Source organism: Myotis myotis, unplaced genomic scaffold (genome assembly GCF_014108235.1).
Source record: "Myotis myotis isolate mMyoMyo1 unplaced genomic scaffold, mMyoMyo1.p scaffold_m19_p_13, whole genome shotgun sequence".
Lineage (NCBI taxonomy): Eukaryota > Metazoa > Chordata > Mammalia > Chiroptera > Vespertilionidae > Myotis > Myotis myotis.
In genome coordinates, this window is record NW_023416317.1 from 35,450,366 (window position 1) to 35,469,369 (window position 19,004).

At 39.2% G+C, this 19,004-nt stretch overlaps 1 protein-coding gene across 10 annotated transcripts in view; it reads left to right on the top strand.

Annotated features, from left to right (window-relative positions):
* Window positions 1-19,004, top strand: part of PLCL2 (phospholipase C like 2) — a 173,365-nt gene that overhangs the window by 64,439 nt on the left and 89,922 nt on the right. The window contains exon 1 of one of the 10 annotated variants that reach the window (XM_036332706.1): window positions 15,071-15,150. The exons of the other annotated variants lie outside the window; for them this stretch is intronic. The gene's annotated coding sequence lies outside the window, so the exon portion shown is untranslated. Of the gene's footprint in view, window positions 1-15,070; window positions 15,151-19,004 lie in introns of those variants that run through there. 10 annotated transcript variants of the gene reach the window in all.

The following is a 19,004-nucleotide window of genomic DNA, read 5'->3' on the forward strand; positions in this document are numbered from 1 at the left end:
TAATTTATTCATATTGATCATATATTATATAATACATATTATATATATTGATTTTATATGATCTGAATTTAAAAAAAATAATAGTTCTGTTCTTTCCTTTTCCAAATTTATTTTACCAAGTATTTATATTTTATTGGTCCTTGAAAATTACCAAATCAAGAGAATACTTGATTTCTCATTCATCTATCTCTTCTTATATCTTTAGTAACTGCTCTTTTGTATATGTTTATTGTTTCTCTTTCTCTCTCTGCTTGAATTTAAAATTTAAGCCACTCATTTTTTATTGCTCATATTTTCTACACTGGCATCTAAGACTGTATACATTTTCCTAAGTGCCACTTTTTCAGCAGCCCAGAGTTCTTATGATTCATTTTCAAACAGTTGGGGATTTCCATTTTGATTTGTGGTTTGTTTGTTTTTAATCCTAATTAGGTTTTTGGAAATTTGTTTTAAAAGTTCTGCATGTGTAAAATTCTTTTGGTTATGCAAATTTGTCAGATTATTTGCCCTTTATATTCCTGTTTGGGGAATGTTTTTGAATGCTCCTTGTGATCCAATTCAAGATCATTTTTTGTGCGTATATTAAAGGCTAACCCTTGTTGAATTTGTATTATGATACTCTCATCCCTAGTTTTCTGTCTTCGGTTTGATGATTTCTGCTGGAAAAAGTATGGTAAAAGTCTCTTCATGATTACTGCTTTGTTAATCAAATATGCTGGTATTCAAGGTCAGGAACAGTTTTGCAAAAAATAAGAAAGGACACTTTTTTAGTTTTGTAAATATAAAGTTCAGTGCAACCATGGTGCCTGTCAAATCTTAAAGAAGTGAAAAGTCGCCTACCTAGATGGGGCTGTGTTTAACAGATGATAGATACCTAAGGACTTCATATTGCAAAGATCTCATTTATTATCTATCTATATTATAAAAGGCCTGTGGCCATAACGCCATAACGACCAACGACTGGACTCACCAGGAGGTGCATTGATGGGTCCCACGGTGGCTGTGGTAGGCGGGACTTCTGGGTCCCACGGCACTGGTGGGCGGGACTCTGGGGTCCTGCAGTGGTGGTGGGAGGGACTCCAGGGCCCTGTGGCAGCGGCAGGAGGGAGTACTGGGTCCCGCGGTGGTAGCAGGAGGGAGTCCAGGGTCCCATGGCAGCGGAGGGAGGGAGTCCGGGATCCCGTGGTGCGGGGGGGGTGGTCTCGTGCAATTTCGTGGGCTGGGCCTCTAGTACATATATAAAAGCCTAAGCAACCAGACGACTGAATGACCGAATGACCAGTCGACCGGTTGCTATAATGCACTGACCACCAGGGTGCAGATGCTCAGTACATCCCAGATCCTCCCCCACCCCTCTCAGGATGGGCGCCAGACACAGGGCTCACGGCTCTCTCTATCAGGACTGACTGGGTGGGAGCCCATGGCAGGCGCAGTGGGGCCAGAATGAGTGGGGGCCAGAATGAGTGGGAGCGGCTGGCAGGAGCAGGAGGCAGCATGGGACTGCCGGTTTCGGCCGGATCCCTGCAGGCCACCCCGAAGAACCCCAACCTTGCATGAATTCATGCACCGGGCCTCTAGTCTACACTAATAAAAGAGAAAGATGCAAATTGACCATACCTTTGTGCCGCCCACCAGCCAATCAGGAGTGAGTATGCAAATTAACCCAACAAAGCTGGTGGGTTAATTTGCATATACAGGCACTGAGCGGCCAGGGGCAAGGCGGGATGCTTGCATGTAACCTTGATGATGATGCAGGCATTCCGCACCACCCCAGCTGCTCCAGGCCTCTGGGCAGCATGGGAAGACAGAAAGGTGGCTCCAGGCCAGAGTGAAGGCGGTGCCGGCAGCCAGGGAAAGGAAGGCCCATTCTTGCATGAATCTTCATGCATCAGGCCTCTAGTTATAAAATAAAGAACATGTTCTAACCACTCTCAGGACTTTCTCCAACTTAACTAAATTCTCAGAGGGACAGTCAAAGATGCTTTTTTTCCTAATTTCTAATAACAGAAAACCAGAAGTAAATGTCCAGTCATAGTAATCAAATGAAGAGATATTATGTGGACTTTAAAAATCATTTTTCAAAAGAATATTTAAGATTATGTGGGGAGTTATTTCTAATGTCTTTAATAAAGCAGGATGTAAAATAGCATATAGCATGATTACATTTGAGAAAAACAATATATGTACATTAAATGTATACATAAATAAAAGGTGATTTTTAACAATTATCTCTTGAATGATGGTATGCATAGTTATATTTTATTCTTTATATTGGCTATGTTTTCAGAATTTTTACAGTGATTATTTAATAATAAAATATGTGTCTTTGGAGACATCTTTCATCAAATATTTTTTGGTCTAGTATGTATGTAATCTAAAACCAGGTGAGAATTAATTAGAACAGTGGTTCTCAACCTTCTGGCCCTTTAAATACAGTTCCTCATGTTGTGACCCAACCATAAAATTATTTTCTTTGCTAATTCATAACTGTAATGTTGCTACTGTTATGAATCGTAATGTAAATATCTGACATGCAGGATGGTCTTAGGCAACCCCTGTGAAAGGGTCGTTCGACTGCCAAAGGGGTCGCGACCCACAGGTTGAGAACTGCTGAATTAGAATATCTAGCTTTAAAGGCAGAAGTGCTTTCAGTGATTATGGCAGATTTAATCTAAAATATACTCAATGAAGTTTAAATTAAATAATATTTAATAAACAAAGAATAAAAAAGACATTTTTAGTTGGAGAGTGTGAAGGAGGAAATAGATGTTCTTATCTGCTGGTGGTAGTAGTGTTATACAACTATGATGGGCAGGTTAGCAACATGTGTCTAAATTTTGAATACTTGTATTGTTTGACCCAAAGAGTTTCCTGCAATGAGGCAAGCCTACGGCAATTATTAAAGTAAAGAAGGATTTCATTGAGTACTGTTTATAATAGTGAAACATTTGGAAGAAAAAAATTCTAATATCCATCAGTATGGAACTGGTCAAATAAATTGTGTTATATCTAAACAAGGAACTATTATATAAGCCATTTATCTAAATGACATTGAAAAATGCCCAAGGTACATTTTTAAGTTAATGAGACAAGTTGCAAAATACTATGTGTAAGTGATCTCATTTTTTTTAAAGGGTGTGTGTGTGTGTACACATTCATACACACGCACACACATATATGTACATACATTAAAATTATTTTTGGAGAAATATGTATGATAGTTAACAGTACCTACCTGTGAGCTAAATGCAGAACCTGGGCAGCTTCACTTCATATATTGCTATAATTTAGATTTTTTTTAATAAACATTAATTATTTTAAACAAATTTTGATAAAAATAAATTTCAAAAAGTAAAAAATGATATTGCTGTAATCAGATACTACTTATGTATTTCCTTTCTGTGTGTGGCAGTAACCTAGAGATGTAATTAGCATGTGAAACAGAATCACTGCCCTGGAGGCTTGTCCTGTGAAGTTCTTTTTCACAGGTAAACAAGATTCATATAATTATTTTTAATGGGAAGTAACATGATAATTAATTTGCTAGAAATCAAATAACTTCAATTTAGTAATTTAAAGAAAACATTTTGAGGTATAGTTGATGTAAAATATCACATTAGTTTCAAGTGTACAATGTAATGATTGTATACATTGCGAAATGATCACTACAATAGTCCAGTTAATATTTGTCACCATACATAACAATTTAGGAATTTTTTACTTTAGTGAACTAGTGCCAATTTCATGGACACTTATCCTACACTATTCAGATAATTCCCAAAGTGGATATTTAACTTGTCTGAGAAAGAAATTAGGTGGGTAAAATTAGTAACCTTAGTGCAAACTTAAAACAATACCATAGGAGTTCCTATGAAATATAATAAAACATATTTTTACACCATTGTATCTTTCATACTAGACATAAATATAAGTCTATGGAGGCGACAAATAATTCTTCAGAGGATTTTAAATTTATGGGTCACAAGTATCATAGAAAATTAGAAGAATCCTAACAAATATTTAAATTTTGAGTTGGTTTCCCATTTTCATTTACCACAATGTATCTGATGAACTTTAAAATACCTGTTAATTCATACAGGATTAGGCAATAATTTTCACTCAGTGGCATTTTTATTTCTTGAGCAGTACTGTCATCCCTTTAAATGTGTGGCTTTCCCAGCCAACCTTAGAAATAATGAGCAATAAGCCACTAATTGTAGGTAATTATGAAGCTACATTTTAAAACAATGTAAAAATGTCACATTAATACAGCTTACATACTCAACTATTTGAATGTTTTAATGCTTTATTTCTGGTATCTGAAAATGTCCTTTGTGTATAGTGAATGTGGGTACAATCTTCAAAGTAAAACTGTAATAAAGCAAATTAAAAATGCAAGCAGTAGTTGCAAAAATAATTCTGTTTGCAGTTTATTCCCTGAAACTTACTTGATAGGTTAAGCCATTGTTATCTTTAGGATCAATCGAAATGAGTGATATGTTGAATGCTGAGTTAAATTCCTGATACAAAGATTATAAAGAAGAAGAAAAAAGCTACTGGCCTAAAATAATGATGTCAAATTCTTTTATATAAAAAGTAAAGTCACTGGGTAGTTTTGCAAGACTTCCACTTTTAATCACTTACCAGCTCATGCATTAGGTTTTATCTTACTCTATTCTGCACCTCTAAGCTCTGCCTAAGCTGGTAATTTGTTTTCAGTAAGTATTTGTTTAATAAACTGTTCAAAATGCACACCTGTGTCAGGAGCAATGCTGAAAGCTAGCTTTTGGGAACTGCAGGATGCAACTTCTGTTCCCTTTAGCTTTGTTCCCAGTTCCCCCACCCCCAGCTGCCATCAGTAGATACTATGACTACTGTAGACCTTCCTCCTAACTCCCTCCCCCCTTTATTGGGATTAGATATCTTTGTACTCTGTTTTTCACTATGACAGCTTATCTTTATATTTGTCTCATCAGCCCCAGATCATCTTTGATTTTATATATCTCTTCCCATTTCCCATTCAAATGCAGAGAAAGGGGACTTTCCAGGCTGCTCCTGGGTTGACCCCTGCACCTGTACCTAATGGCATCACTCCTGTCCACCTCAGCTCTTACCTCCTCGCTTATCCTCCCTCTCCCCAGGACCTTCCTTCCATCCCTCTGAACTCAACCACACATCTCACCTCTCCATCATAAGATCATGTGCCTTTTGACTCCTGTTCTCTTTTGCTCCTTTTTACTACGAAACATTGAATGAGCAGTTCATGCCCACCATCTCCCAGATTCTCTAAATTGATTTTTATTTCCACCAATCTACTCAACAACTTCTTCCTTAAGTGCTACCTTTGATGTTTATATTGCAAAATCCAAAGGTCTCCTGTTCATTATTTCTTGCTTTGGCCTTTCATGAGAATTTTTTTTCTCCTATTTTTTCTCACATCATCCATCAGAATTCTATCTGTGTAGCGGGTTCTTCCCGGACTACTTTGCTGCTTACTTTCCTTCTGTTGTATAACAGCATTCATTATAGCTCAGCCTCATGTCCACACTCTGTCCATGTTTTCTCCCCGGGAGAGCTGTCATAAGCAGCAGATAGCACCTCTTGCCAATGGCTTCTTCAGCATAGTCCTGTACTTGAACACTTACCAGGCTCTCCATACTGTATCCCGCCTGTGTTCAGAACTTTGTCAGGTAGATGTCCCATTACAGTGTCCTTTTCAGCTTGAGAACCTGTGATTCTTTGGGTGCAAAGAAAGTCATCTTCTCCATAAAGCTAGTTAATTTATAAAAATTCTTTGTTTCAACAAAGCATGATCATTATTCTGACTTCTTCAGTGGCACCACCTTGACTAGTAATTCAGCTGAAAAATCTAGAAGTCCCTCTTAACTCACTGCATCCTATTATCCTCTGTGGAGCTGTGTGCTGATGATGTCAGTTCACACAGCACAGTGCCACCACCTTGGTCCATCTCACCTAGCCTGGCTTCTGACCGAGAATGCCTCCCAGGCCTGATGATGCTTTCTAAACAGCACTGTCATCAAGCCACTAATCATCTAGTTGGAAGACCCCTAAGGGTAAAATCCATGTGTTTAGCTTGGTAGCCCCCCAGTATCTAGTATTTTAGTACTAAGCCTCATACATAATAGACATTATTCATTTAAAAAATATTGCAGTCTTCCAAGTTCAAGGCACTGTGTTAGGTGTGGGAATAGCCATTGATTTTGTATTTATTGAGTGAATTATTTCACATCACTTTACATTGTGTATTTATTGAGTGAATTATTTCACATTACTTTACATCGTGGTTTGTATTTCCTTTCTCTCCTGATTAAATCAGAGTGAGATGATTTTAAACTAGTACATCTTAAAACATAGGTCCTGTATAATACTTACTCCTTAGCATTCACAGTTTCTGTGATTTGCCTCAGTTTGCCTTTGTAGCTTTAGCTCTTACTGTTCCCCTCCCACAGCTTGCACTCAGTCCACGCCAAGCTAGCTGCCCTTCACAGTCACCCCCAGAGCATTTCCATGCTTATGATCTTCACCTGAAATGCCCTTTCTTGCAGTTTTTACCCATTCAGATCCATTATTTGACAGATGACAAGCTCAGGTGCCTACCCAGGACCCCATGCTCCCTATATTCAGAACATCACAGCCCTTTCATAGCCTTTCTTAATATACTTACTACTTCTGTATTGATTTTTAAAATTTTTTTTATTATTGAGAGTATTACAGATGTTCCCCCCATTTCCCCTCTCCACCCAGTTCCCACCCCACTCCAGGCCTTTACCACCCTACTGTCTGTGTCCATAAGTAAGATCATTGGTTAATCTCTTCCCATCCTCCCTCCCCCTTCCCTCTGAGATTCGTCAGTCTGTTCCATGCTTCCATGCCTCTGATTCTGTTTTATTCACCAGTTTTTGTTCATTAGATTTCTTGTTTGTTTATTTTGAGTTTTAGATTCGATTGGTGATAGTTATGTATTTGTTGCCATTTTATTGTTCATATTTTTAATCTCTTCTTCCTCCTCCTCTTCTTTTCCTTCTCCTTCTCCTTTTCTTCCTCCTTCCTCTTCTTCAATAATAACCTTCAACATTTCATATAATACTGGTTTGGTGGTGATGAACTCCTTTAGCTTTTTCTTGTTTGTGAAGCTCTTTATCTGACCCTCAATTCTAAATAAGAGCTTTGCTAGAGTAATCTTGGTTGTAGGTCCTTGGAATATTTCTTGAATATTTCTTGACACTCCCTCTGGCCTGCAAAATTTTTGTTGAGAAATCAGTTCACAGTTGTATGGGCACTCCCTTCTAGGTAACTAACTGCTTTTTTCTTGCTGCTTTTAAGATTCTTTGTCTTTAAACCTTGGCATTTTAATTATGATGTATCTTAGTGTGGGCCTCTAGGTTCCTTGTGTTTGGGACTCTCTGTGCTTCCTGGACTTGTAAATCTATTTCTTTCACCAAGTAGTGGAAGTTTGCTGTCATTATTTCTTCAAATAGATTGTCAATATCTTGCCTTCTCTCATCTCCTTCTGGCACCACTGTAATGGGAATGTTGGTACACTTAAAGTTGTCCCAGAGGCTCCTTACACTTTCTTCATATTTTTGGATTTCTTTTTCTTTTTGCTCTTCTGATTGTTTTTTTCTTCCTTATAATCCTCTACTTTACTGTTGAATCCCTGTATATTGTTATTTCCCTTGGTGTATGCTTAATTTCTGACTGGTCCTTTTTCAGGTCTTTAACATTCTCACTAAGGTACTTGAAAGTCTCATCAAGATCCTTGGTTTTGAACTCTTTATCCAGTAGTTTGCTTACTTCCATTTCTTTCATTTGTGACATGTTTCTTTGTCTCTGCTTTCCTGTGTTTGTTTCTATGTATTAGGTAGAGCTACTATGCCTTCTGGAATTGGTAGAGTGGCCTTGTGTAGTAGGTGTCCTATAGAGCCCAGTGGCTCAGCCTCCACAGTCACCTGAGCTAGGCACTCTAGGTGCACCCCTGTATGGGCTGTGTATAGTCTTGTATTTGAGCCTTGATTGCTTTTGGCATCTCTGAGAGGAGTTGACTTCCAGGCTGCCTGTGAGGACCAGCTGTGGCTACAGTGGGAGAGCTGCTATGCAGGAGGCGAGGCCCAGCTGTGAAGCAAGGCAGGTTGGTGCTAGTGCTGGGTCTTGGGCCTTTTATTGATATATTTAGGGCATGATGTCACCAGCTGCAGCTTGTTTGAGAGATTTTAGCAAAGCCTGAAGCCAAAGTCTGAGGCCATTCACATGGAAAAGCTGCTGTGGGGCTGCAAATAGGGTGGGGCGGGGTCTCAGGAAGTCACCAGGCCAGAACAAACAGTGTGGACCATGCTGATGGAGACTTGGATATGGTTGTTAGTCAGCCCTGTGACAGGGGAGGTCCCAGCACAGGAACATGACCCCTGGGAGCACCCCGTCTGAAAGAAAGCTGCCCCCAAGTTCCTGCTCTGATGGCACACAGTCCAGTTCCTCCTCATATGTGTCTGTATCCCCCAAAGCTTCTCAGTGCTGGGAGTCCAGGCAAGTTCATGTGTTAGCCCTTTAAACGGAACACCTGGGTCTCCAGCAGCCTCTGTGTCACTCAGTCACAATTCCCACTGTTTCTTACAGCCTGTAGTTGCAGGAACTTCTCTTCCCAGCTCTGGAACCCTGGGCTGGGGATCTGGTGTAGGGCTGGGGCCCGAGAGGAGCCTCTGCATACACAATCTCCCTCTTAAAAAAACGGCACACCTGGGTGTTGGACCAGCCCGTTTGGTGCCTCCACCCCTCCTATCAGTGTCAGTGTGCTTTCTTCTGTACTCCTCTAAGTGTAGAACTTCCATTCAGCCAGCCTTCAGGCGGTTCTGAATGATGGTGGCTCTGTATTTTAGTTGTGTTGATTTCTTTCAGCCTCTATATTGAAAGCTTTTTGGAGGACAGGGTCCAAGTCTCATTCCATATTGGTTCAGTACCTTGCAGGTGTTAATGAGGCAGAATTGACTGGAGCCTCCAGCAGTCCTTGCATTCTGTTTGATTCATGTGTTAGAAATCTGTTCAGCCACTACATTATTTTGAGCTGATCATCTGGTTTCTGGACAGTCTGAAACTTTACCTTTCTTTGTGTATTTGGAATGTGGCCAGAAAATAAAGAAGAAATTAAGATCCTTCCTAGCCCTTTTATTGCTGATAAGAGGGTAGTTAATAAAACACACACAATCATTTGAAGGTTTAAAATGAATGGCTGCAAGACAGGTGAAAAGGTATTTGTGACCTCTTTATCAGTGAGCCTCATTTTCATCAACATTCATTGATGTATTGGCCCGGGGGGTATTGATGCTTTGCTCTGGGGGGGCCGTGATAGCAATCTGAAAGTTCTTTATTACTATTATTATTATTATTATTATTACTCACATTAGCTACCACTTAGGAACTCTTAGTACAAAAAAATGAGAGGAGAGAGAAAAGAAAAGGGTATAATGGAATATAGAAAAGGGCTGGGCAGGAGCCACCTTCATTTCTTTTACAGTTCAATGAGTTTGGGTCTAGCCTAGATATTAACACTAACAGAGAGAAAAATGTTTAACTGTGGAGAAGCCCTGGCAGCCAGAATGTTCTTGGGGATGTAATGATGTAAGAACATTTGTACAAGCTCATTAGTTTTCTTGCCATAGAGGCATTGGCACACTCAAATGCCAGACGACATTGTGTCAATGCAACAAGTCCAGAATCCTAGCAACAATGCTAAATGTTGGAAACTTATTGAAAATGACACTCTTCACATTAGCAAGTGGACTTGGCAAAGAGGAAAGCAGGAAAACTGCTTTGTCAAAGCGTAGGAAAACTCATGTAGTTTTTCTTTTGGTCAGCTCTTGCAGCTCTATGGGAACTTTCAGCTGATGCAGAGATACTTGCCCAAAGAGTATTTATCAAGAGAAGAGAATTCTAAGGAGTGACGAAGCCTTGTTTTTGGAGTGTTTACTCTTTTACAGCAGCAATTTGTTTTGTTGTCGCCTTATTTACTTTTGGATGGTGTGCCTCTGGACCATTGTAAGCCCAAATAGGAATCTCTTAAATTTGACATTTTAAAACGGCCTGATGATGTGACTTAGTATACATTATAGGGGGCACAAGCCACATTTATTTTGTGATTAAGAGCCTCAATTAAGTATAAGGCACGAACTCCTGTTTCTTTCAGTTCTGACGGCTATATTCCCCTCTCCCTCCAGGTTTTTTAGATATATGAACTCCATTTGCAAGTTGGCTTAATTTGAACTACCACCTTGCAAAAGTAAAATCTATCAAACCACTCTTAACTACAATTGTTATATTTTGTATTTGCTGGAAATAGGTTTGTTTAAGTAATATGATGTCGATAAAGTACTGATCAGGTAGCAAAAATGAAAAAAGTATGTTTTCTTGTGGGAAGCTGGCACGGCCATGGCAGCTCAGCCTGGTTCAGTGACCCTGAGTGGGGGCAATGAAAGGCTTCAGAAAAGACAGACAAGAGAATGAAAGCTAGGTCTTGGTGGGACGCTGCCCCTCTGATGGACAGCGCCCACAAGCCGATGCCACGAGGCAAAGTAAGGGCGTGATCAAGTTGTTTACATCATTCTCGTGGGTTTCAGTCCTACTCAACTACATGCACCTGAACTCTATCACTCAGGCACGTGGGGCCACGTGTTCGGACCATAGGTTCAAACTCACAACTAGAGCTGTTGGCTATAATTGTGCTGGGAAGGCTCTGCCCTCCAAGCTGGGACTTGCACGTGGCCACGAGAGGACTGTGCCCTCTCATCAGTCCAAGGCTTGAACCTGTCCAAAACACTGTAGCCGCGCCCCATATTTTCTCAGTTTACTTTCCTTTTTAATTTAAGCAATTTTTGTATACACTTAGATTTTAAAAAATAATAACACTTTAAAGTTTGATATTGACAGTTTGGGGAAAAAAACCCCAACAATAATCCCATGACTAAAATTGTTAATCCGTTTTCATTTTTACTGAGAAATGAGCAGTTTCAGTATTAGTAGAGCACTTTATTTCAAAGTGCTTTTTATATAAAAGAACCATATGATGAATTGCATTTTGAATTTAGTTTCTGAACGTTAGTCTCAGCAAGGATTTTTGTTTGCTTAATGTTGTTGAACAGTGAAATATGTGTAACCCTGTGTACTTCCACTTGGGATTTTCTGTCACAAAAATTTAGTATCTAACTCTAGCAGTCTGTCTACCCCAGGTGTGTGTGCAGTGACATCTTATCTTGAAGCTTCTTTTAGATGTTCTATTTTTTTCACCCCAAATTATCCTCTTTTATATCATGCTGTAACCATATGTCACCTCAGAGTCCTTGTAGGCAGGCAGGATACATGCTTCTAAAAATATGTTTCCTGGTTAATATCGTCATTCCTATAAAGTGGTGCAGAGGGGGGACACTGAGGCAGAGGATGCATTTGCTTCATGTCTGAAACCTGGAGTCATTGGAGAGTTCATGGCACCTGGGAGGCCTCCGTAACTCTCCGTGGAATTGAAGAGTATACCACATGCACCTTCCCCCAACTGTAAAATTAAGACCTGTTCTCCACTGCTGCCTTTTCCCTTCTCCCAGCCTCTGTCCTCTTGTTCATTGGCCAGTTTATTTAGGTATTTGCACGTTTTTAGTAACCGTTGCTTAGGCCCCTGACAATTCCGTGAGAGCTTCTGAGCCACAGTGAGCCTCTTTTTTTTTTTTTTTTTTTTTTTTTCTCTCTTCCTGCTTTGAGGTATATGTGTTTTCAGGGTGGAGGAGGGGATGGTGTTTATCATCATACACACAGAAGTTGGCACCTACCCCATTTATCAAAACGCAGGAATGTGGCCCAAAGCCAAGACAGAAATGCACACTTCTGGGCAGAGGGTTTTCAGCCACTTTGAATTGAAAAGCAAGTGTCAGAAGCAGAGCCTGGGACAGGATGTTGTCCGGAGCTGCCTGGTTTGATTTCATGTGTAGTTCTAGCAATTGTGTCCTCTCTTTCCCATGTGGCTTATGAGCCCCTGGCGCAGGGGGGCTGGCTTCCTTTATGAGCAGCCTTGACTCTTCTGCTCCACTGCAAGCTTTCTCCCCTCCTTTCCTCAGAGGAGAGATGCATAGTTCTTATCATAAAATAAAAAGGTTTCTAAAAATGAAATCCATTCTTCCCTATTTAATGACAAAAATAAACTTATTTTCATTCTTGAGTATATTTTTATTTCTCTATAACTGTGTCTTCACCCGTATCTACCTTTCTGTATTCTATGTGAATATGAATTTGTTAATCTACTGTCAGTGGGTCTGTGGGCCTTTGCTTTGAGGTGTTTTTTTTCCAAGATGGTGGCACATTTTTATATGACTTTAATTTTTTTAAATTTAAAGATGATTAAAAAAAACATATATTTGAGGGGGAAAATTCCTCTAGGTCACATTCCTTCCACAGCTATTTTTGCTAATGTATATTGCCTTCAGGTTGTACACATATATAGCGTAGCTGTCATTAAAGGATGCTTTTTGTTTGTTCAGGGTCTAACTTGTCATGATCCAGCCACAGTCTCTAATTTACTCTTCTTTGGGTTTATGAAATGCTTAACCAAGTTTAAAAGTCTGTGATTTGTGGCCATGGTTCAAAGCAGAGCTAATTGACTCCTGTGGGGGAAAGTGGCCTATATGGGATAAGAGCTTCAGTGTCTTTAGAACTACCCTATAACCCAGTGGCTCTCAACCTTGGCTGCACATTAGAATCACCTGGGAATCTGTGTGTGTGTGTGTGATACAAATTTTTTTTTTAATTTTGTTTTATTAAAGTATTACAAAAAGTATTACATATGTCTCCTTTTTTTTTCTCCCCTTGACCTTCCCCTGGCCTCCGCTACCAGTGTCTTGTGTCCATTGGTTATGCTTCTATGCATGCATACAAGTCAAAATCCTGATTTCTGGGCCTCATCCTCTGGAAATTCTGTTTATTTGTTACTAATGTTGTGGCCCCACCCCATAACAAAGAAACAGAATTTCCGGAGGATGGGGCCCAAAAATCAGGATTTTAAAAACATTCCCAGGTGATTCTAATGTGCAGCCAAGGTTGAGAACCACTGCTCTAAGGCTTCCATTGCATCTTCAGTCACATTTTCAAACGTAATGATTCTGTACCTCATTGTGGCGAGCAGCAAACTACATTTTTTCTGTATATTGTGGTATTTAGTCAAAATAGGAAGGCTATTTATTTTTAAACATTTAGATGTATTATTTACAACCAAGACAGAAAATGGAATAATTCTAAAGTTTCTGCCAAAAACATGCTAGTATGCATTTTCATCCATGAATATGTGGAGGGTATTTCTTTTCTAATATGCAGAGCTTAAATAGTAAGGCCCCACCAACAGGTGTTGATACTTGTTTTTAAAATAAATGAGGAATCGTAACAGATAGTTTGTTTTTAAGGTTGCAGTTTTTAAAAAAGAAGATATGAGGGTCTAATAATTTTAAGAATAAGAATAACATAACACTAGCTATTTTTCTTGAATCTTCCTTTCCATTTCACCTATTGGCGTTGCTGTAATTGGTTGTAAAGTTCTGGAATTTGGAGGAAAATAAGATTTTATTAAATAAATAATTTCCCTGATTCTTTGATTATAAGGCTTTGTGTGTGGCAGGAACATTAGAGTTTGATTTTCTATATGAATCTTTTAAGGTTTACCTCTTTGGGTAATATACTTGGCTTCTGAGCTTCAGATAGTAGAAAAAGAGAATAATGGTAACTCATAATTGACATGGAAGGAAAGAAGAGGATATTACCAATAGAAAAAAAAGGTTATGATTTTAACCCATCCTTAGCGATTTCAGGCATAAATTGACTATTTAAAAGAAGCTGTGACTGATTGCTTTCCTGAAGTACAAGTGCAAGTGGTTCGTTCCTGCTCTTCAGACATTCCTGATTTTCATGTCATTTGCAAAAAGAACTTTTTATGGAATTTCTTTCATTACTTCTTGTCCTCAGTAAAGGAGGTAGGAACTTGACCTCTCTGTGTGTTAGTTCTTTTAAGGCTCAGGCGACCTGGAAAGCCTTCCCTGAAACCTTAGGCTGGGAGTGGTGGCTCTCCTCTGGTGTTGTAGTTCCCTGACATGCTTCTATGTGGCTTCTAATCATGTGCTTTTGAAATTTGTTACTTCTGCCATCTCCGCGATAGAGTGCTATAGGCTTTTTAGTACTTCCACAGTATTTGGCTCACGATGCTTAATAATTGTTTATTGAATTTAATTAAACTGAAAGCCAAAAATAGAAAACATAAAAATGGCCTATCTTATGCTTGAAGTTAACAATATAATTGATGAGTGTAATATTCCATTATTATACGTATCAAAACATTGGAGAGTAAAGGTGAGGGTGGCTTTTGGCTTAGTATTCTCATTTAGTGCATTTTTAGCGTATTTCCCTAGGGAACTAAGAGTCATGTTGCTGTGTCTATGCTTAATGTGTATACTCCATGTGCTTTTGTCTCCACAAAAGGAAAACATGAAAAGCATTTGGGGCTGTTGCCTCGATATGACCTGTGCTTGGGCACTGCCACGAGGAGTGACAACAACCACTCTGCGGTGCCCTGGAAGGCCACTTTCACTGTATATTAACTCACCTGAGAAAGGAGGCAGAGGCAGGCTATATCACCCATAGTAAGAGCACATGGGAGTTAGGCCTGGGAGAGTGTATGTTTGTTCCCAATGGCAACTTCTAAGGGATTTACAAAGGAGACAGAGTTGGTCATCAACGTGGAGGTACAGCTCTCAGTATTCCTGGAAGCCCCTTGGAGATAGGAGGGGGAGGAGAACAAAAAAAAAATAAGGTGTTCCATGGAACCATGACATCATCAGCTGTCCATGAGTCTGAGCAACCTGGGAGATATTAGTAGGAGTGGTCAGTGGAGTTAATGCACGGAATTCTAATCTGTGGGAGGAGACCTGCCCAACCAATAGGAACAGGCAGGAGGAGCTGTAGGTGGAGCCAGCTAGCTAGCTACTTAGCTGAGGTGTTTAATGATCCTATCCTGCAAGTCAGAAGAGAAGCTATGAGAAATGATGTTGGGCGACTTGTATCTTGGTCTCTGTGGACAACTTTCCTAGCCTCCCTGAGTATTGGGTTTCTGCCTAGAAGGTAAAAGATAATATCTGTGTCTTAGAGTGGTTGTGGGGTTTAAAGAAGGGTAGTAGCGCTTGCCTGGCATGCTGTAACTGCTCACTATCTTAGTTCCTTCCAGACCATACAGTTCTAGTGTGAATCATCCTAGAGATGAAGGGCCACACCCCTAGGGGTTCCTTAGCTCCTGTTTTGGACATGGTAGAACTGTTTTTAAAGAGCAAATGATAATCTAACAATTTTCCCAAAAAGTGTCACCTGTCAGAGAAACTCTGGCTGGGAATCAAGCTGATGACAGACTCTCAGGTTACCCAGAGCCCTTACTACAGTGGTTCTCAACCTTGGCTGCACATTAGAATCAACTGGGAATCTTTTTTAAAATCCTGATTTCTGGGCCTCATTCTCCAGAAATTCTGTTTCTTTTTTATTAATGTTGTGGCCCCACCCCATTACAAAGAAACAATTTCCGGAGGTTGAGGCCCAGAAAACAGGATTTTAAAAAGATTCCCAGGTGATTCTAATGTTCAGCCAACGTTGAGAACCACTGCCTTACTACATATAACTCCTGAGTATTTGATACAGCAGCACATGTTTAAGATTTATAGTTCATCTGTCTCTTTGCTTTAAAAATAGTGTCCATTTAGTATGGAAACCTGTGTGTTCTTAAGGGGAATTGGAGGAAGGTGTCTGATATTTATGAGGCCTCTGAGTGCCAGATTCCCCTTTACCTCCATTATTTCATTTGAATCTCACAACCACCCTGTAGAATAAATGATTATCCTTTTGTAATGATGAGGAGATCAGGGCCAAGACAAGACAAGACAAATCTAGTGGCCTCAGGTCATCAGCTACTAGTAGGCAGAGCCAGAATTTAGACCCAGGTTTGCCAGGTGGTAATACCAGTGCTCATTAACCTCCCGCATTTGCTGAAATGCAGAACAACTGCTTGAAAGGAGAGGTTTCAAAGACAGCACTGGGGGTGCCTGGAAGGCTGTGGGCTCTTGCAAGGCTGGGGTCCTGCTGGTAAACCCAGGGCCCAGCAATGGCTGGCCCATGGCAGACTATCTGTAAATATTTACTGAATGAAGGAAAGTCACAAGTTAAGGTAGAAAACTAAGTATTTCAGCAAGTGGCAGGTTGTCAGCAATACGAAATTTGTCATCAACATTATTGAGTTACCAAAAAATTTGTGACATTTATTAACACAGACTCCATTCAAATGGCTTTGCAGTCATTTAAAAGATCTGTGTTTAGAATTAGACAATGCGTGAAAAAAACTGACGCAAAATAAAATTGAAAAGATGTCAACAATTTTTTACATGACTAAAGAGGCACATGCTGCCTCTGGAAAAAAGCAAACTGATAAGCCTAAAAATATCTTTTAAAAAGTAATGATATAAATTCTGATTCATGCATTCTCCATTTCTTTTCCCTAAAGTTTAAACGTTCCAAAGTTGACATTTTGGAGATTTTAAAGAACACTATTTATTTTCATGTAAAGGAAAGCACAACTTTCAATCAGATTGAAAATTAAAAGTAAATTTAGGAAGTAAATGCATTATGCCAGTTCTTGACCAAATAAATGAAGCTGTTAGCTATATGTTTTATAAGTATTTTGATGATAATGTAAAGGGCTAGCTAAACTGGTATTTTATTAGTAACCATAGAACCATGGATTTATCAAGCCTGGGATCTGGTGGAAATTCTAATTGGTTAAATAAGTCAAGTTTTAGTTAAACGAAGATATTTCACTAGAGGTAGGCAGCTGCTACGGCCTTAGAGCTTCCCCCTACACCTCATTTCTCCCTCCCCCAGCAGGTAGAAGCTCTAATAGGACAGCCAGATACATCAAGATGCCTTTTCCTTTTCGTTCATTGTGGATTTAGAACTAGCAAAAACCAATCCTGTCACAGTAAAGAAGAAAGCTCCCCCGTGCCCCCTAAGTAAGTGCCTTTAGTGCTGGATGACTTTTCCTTAGAAGTTCATTTCACATTTTTAGTGAAGATACACCAAGTATTTTGCAGTTTCATACAACCTGCGTTGAGGCTGACGATTTCGTTTTCTTGAGGGGGATGGAATGCCTCTTGAGTTGTGTGAAGAAGCTGTTGCTGACAACATTGGCAGCAGTCTGGGTCGTCTTTCAGTGGACAGGCAGTCTTGGTAGTCAAAAGGAACTTGACATTGATGGCATCTGTACCAAAGGATGAAAGTAGTCTCCATCTTTCCTTTGGCTATGTCTGTATAGATATTGTAATTCTGTGGCCTGCAAATTATTTTCAAGTGGTTGGAGAAAGTTGAATTTTTTTATGTTAGTGAAAACTAACATAATTTGCATTTGTGGAGCCTCTAAACTTCAAGTAAAATATGCTTTTAGTAACACTGAGAAAAAATATCCATTGTCATAATCACCTGGTTGCAGTATTAGTTTTTAATTCCTTTTCAAGATATATCTGTGTTATAGCATACATTACAGCTTCTTACATAATATCAGACATATGAGGTCATTTAAATAGTATTTGATGATTCGTTGTGGTTATTTAAATATGGAGATCTAATTAGGGCCATTTTTTATTTCTCCCCCTTTTTATCCTTGTTTGGAGAACAGTTAACCTTGCTTTTTCTTTATAGATAGAATGGCTTTTGGGGTGACATGAGGGTGAGTGAACATCATGGAATATTTTAGCAATGGCATTCATTTGTAATTTTTCAAGTGTAAGACCCATAAAATGTTATTTCTTCAAAAACATTATATTACCCTTGCTTACATTTATGTGTCAGCCCTTCTTTCCATTCCCAAGTTCAATGATGAAATTTGCTGAGTGCTTGCTTTGGGCAAAGCACCACACTAGAAATGTCAGGAGGAGTTTGGAATTAAAGTGTAACAGGTCCCTCCCCTTAAACAGCTTGTCGTGTAGACCCCTACTGCCTATACATTAGTTAGACCCCTGGAGTTATTGAGCACTGCAGTGTGGTTAATCAGAATTGACATGTGCTGTGCATGTGCACTCTGGTTGAATTTCAAAGACTTAGTATCCAGGAAAAGCAGACAATATATCTTAATAATTTTTATATTGATTACATGTTGAAATAATAGTATTTTGGGTTAAGTAAAATAAATTATTAAAATTTATTTCATCTGTTTCTTTGTACATTTTTTGTGATGGCTAACTAGAAAATTTTAAATTATATATGTGACTCGCATACTTTTTTGGGCAGCACTGATTGTATCCCTGCTTTCCTTCCAATGCTGTCATTAAGGGAAAGTACTCATCTTCCTGAAGATGATTCAGTGCTTTTCCCATAAATACTCATATTTATAACCACAACAAACAATAGCAATCAAAGTATAACAGAATATATGATTTATTAACCCTTTAGTTAGCCCATTATTATGTAAATAAATGACTAGATATCACAGATTTTTCTTTCACAGTATGATTAAAAAAAGAAAAGATACGGAAATCTAGGTTCCCAGGTGCTTAGAATAGAAATAAAAGAAAGAAATGGGCCCGGGGGAGAGCCATCCATGCATAATGAGGACTGCTTGAAGTACGTTAAGATGTCTGGAAGCATATCTGAGATTGCCACTTGTCCTGGAATGATGTAGGCAGAAGAGAAAGCTCTGATTAAGCCCTTGTAAAGTGCTCTTTATAGGAGAGAACTATGACGCTAATAAGAATAGCGATAAGATCAACCATGTTAACTAGAATGTTTGACATTTATTAAGGGCATCAAGAACTTCAGTAGGCATTTCTACATGATCTTGTTTAATGCAACAGCCCTAGAAGACATACAGTCATCATAGTCCATGTTTCAGTAGCATCAGGCCAGGGTTAGTTACACAGGAAGTGGTGGTGCCGAGTCAGGCCCCC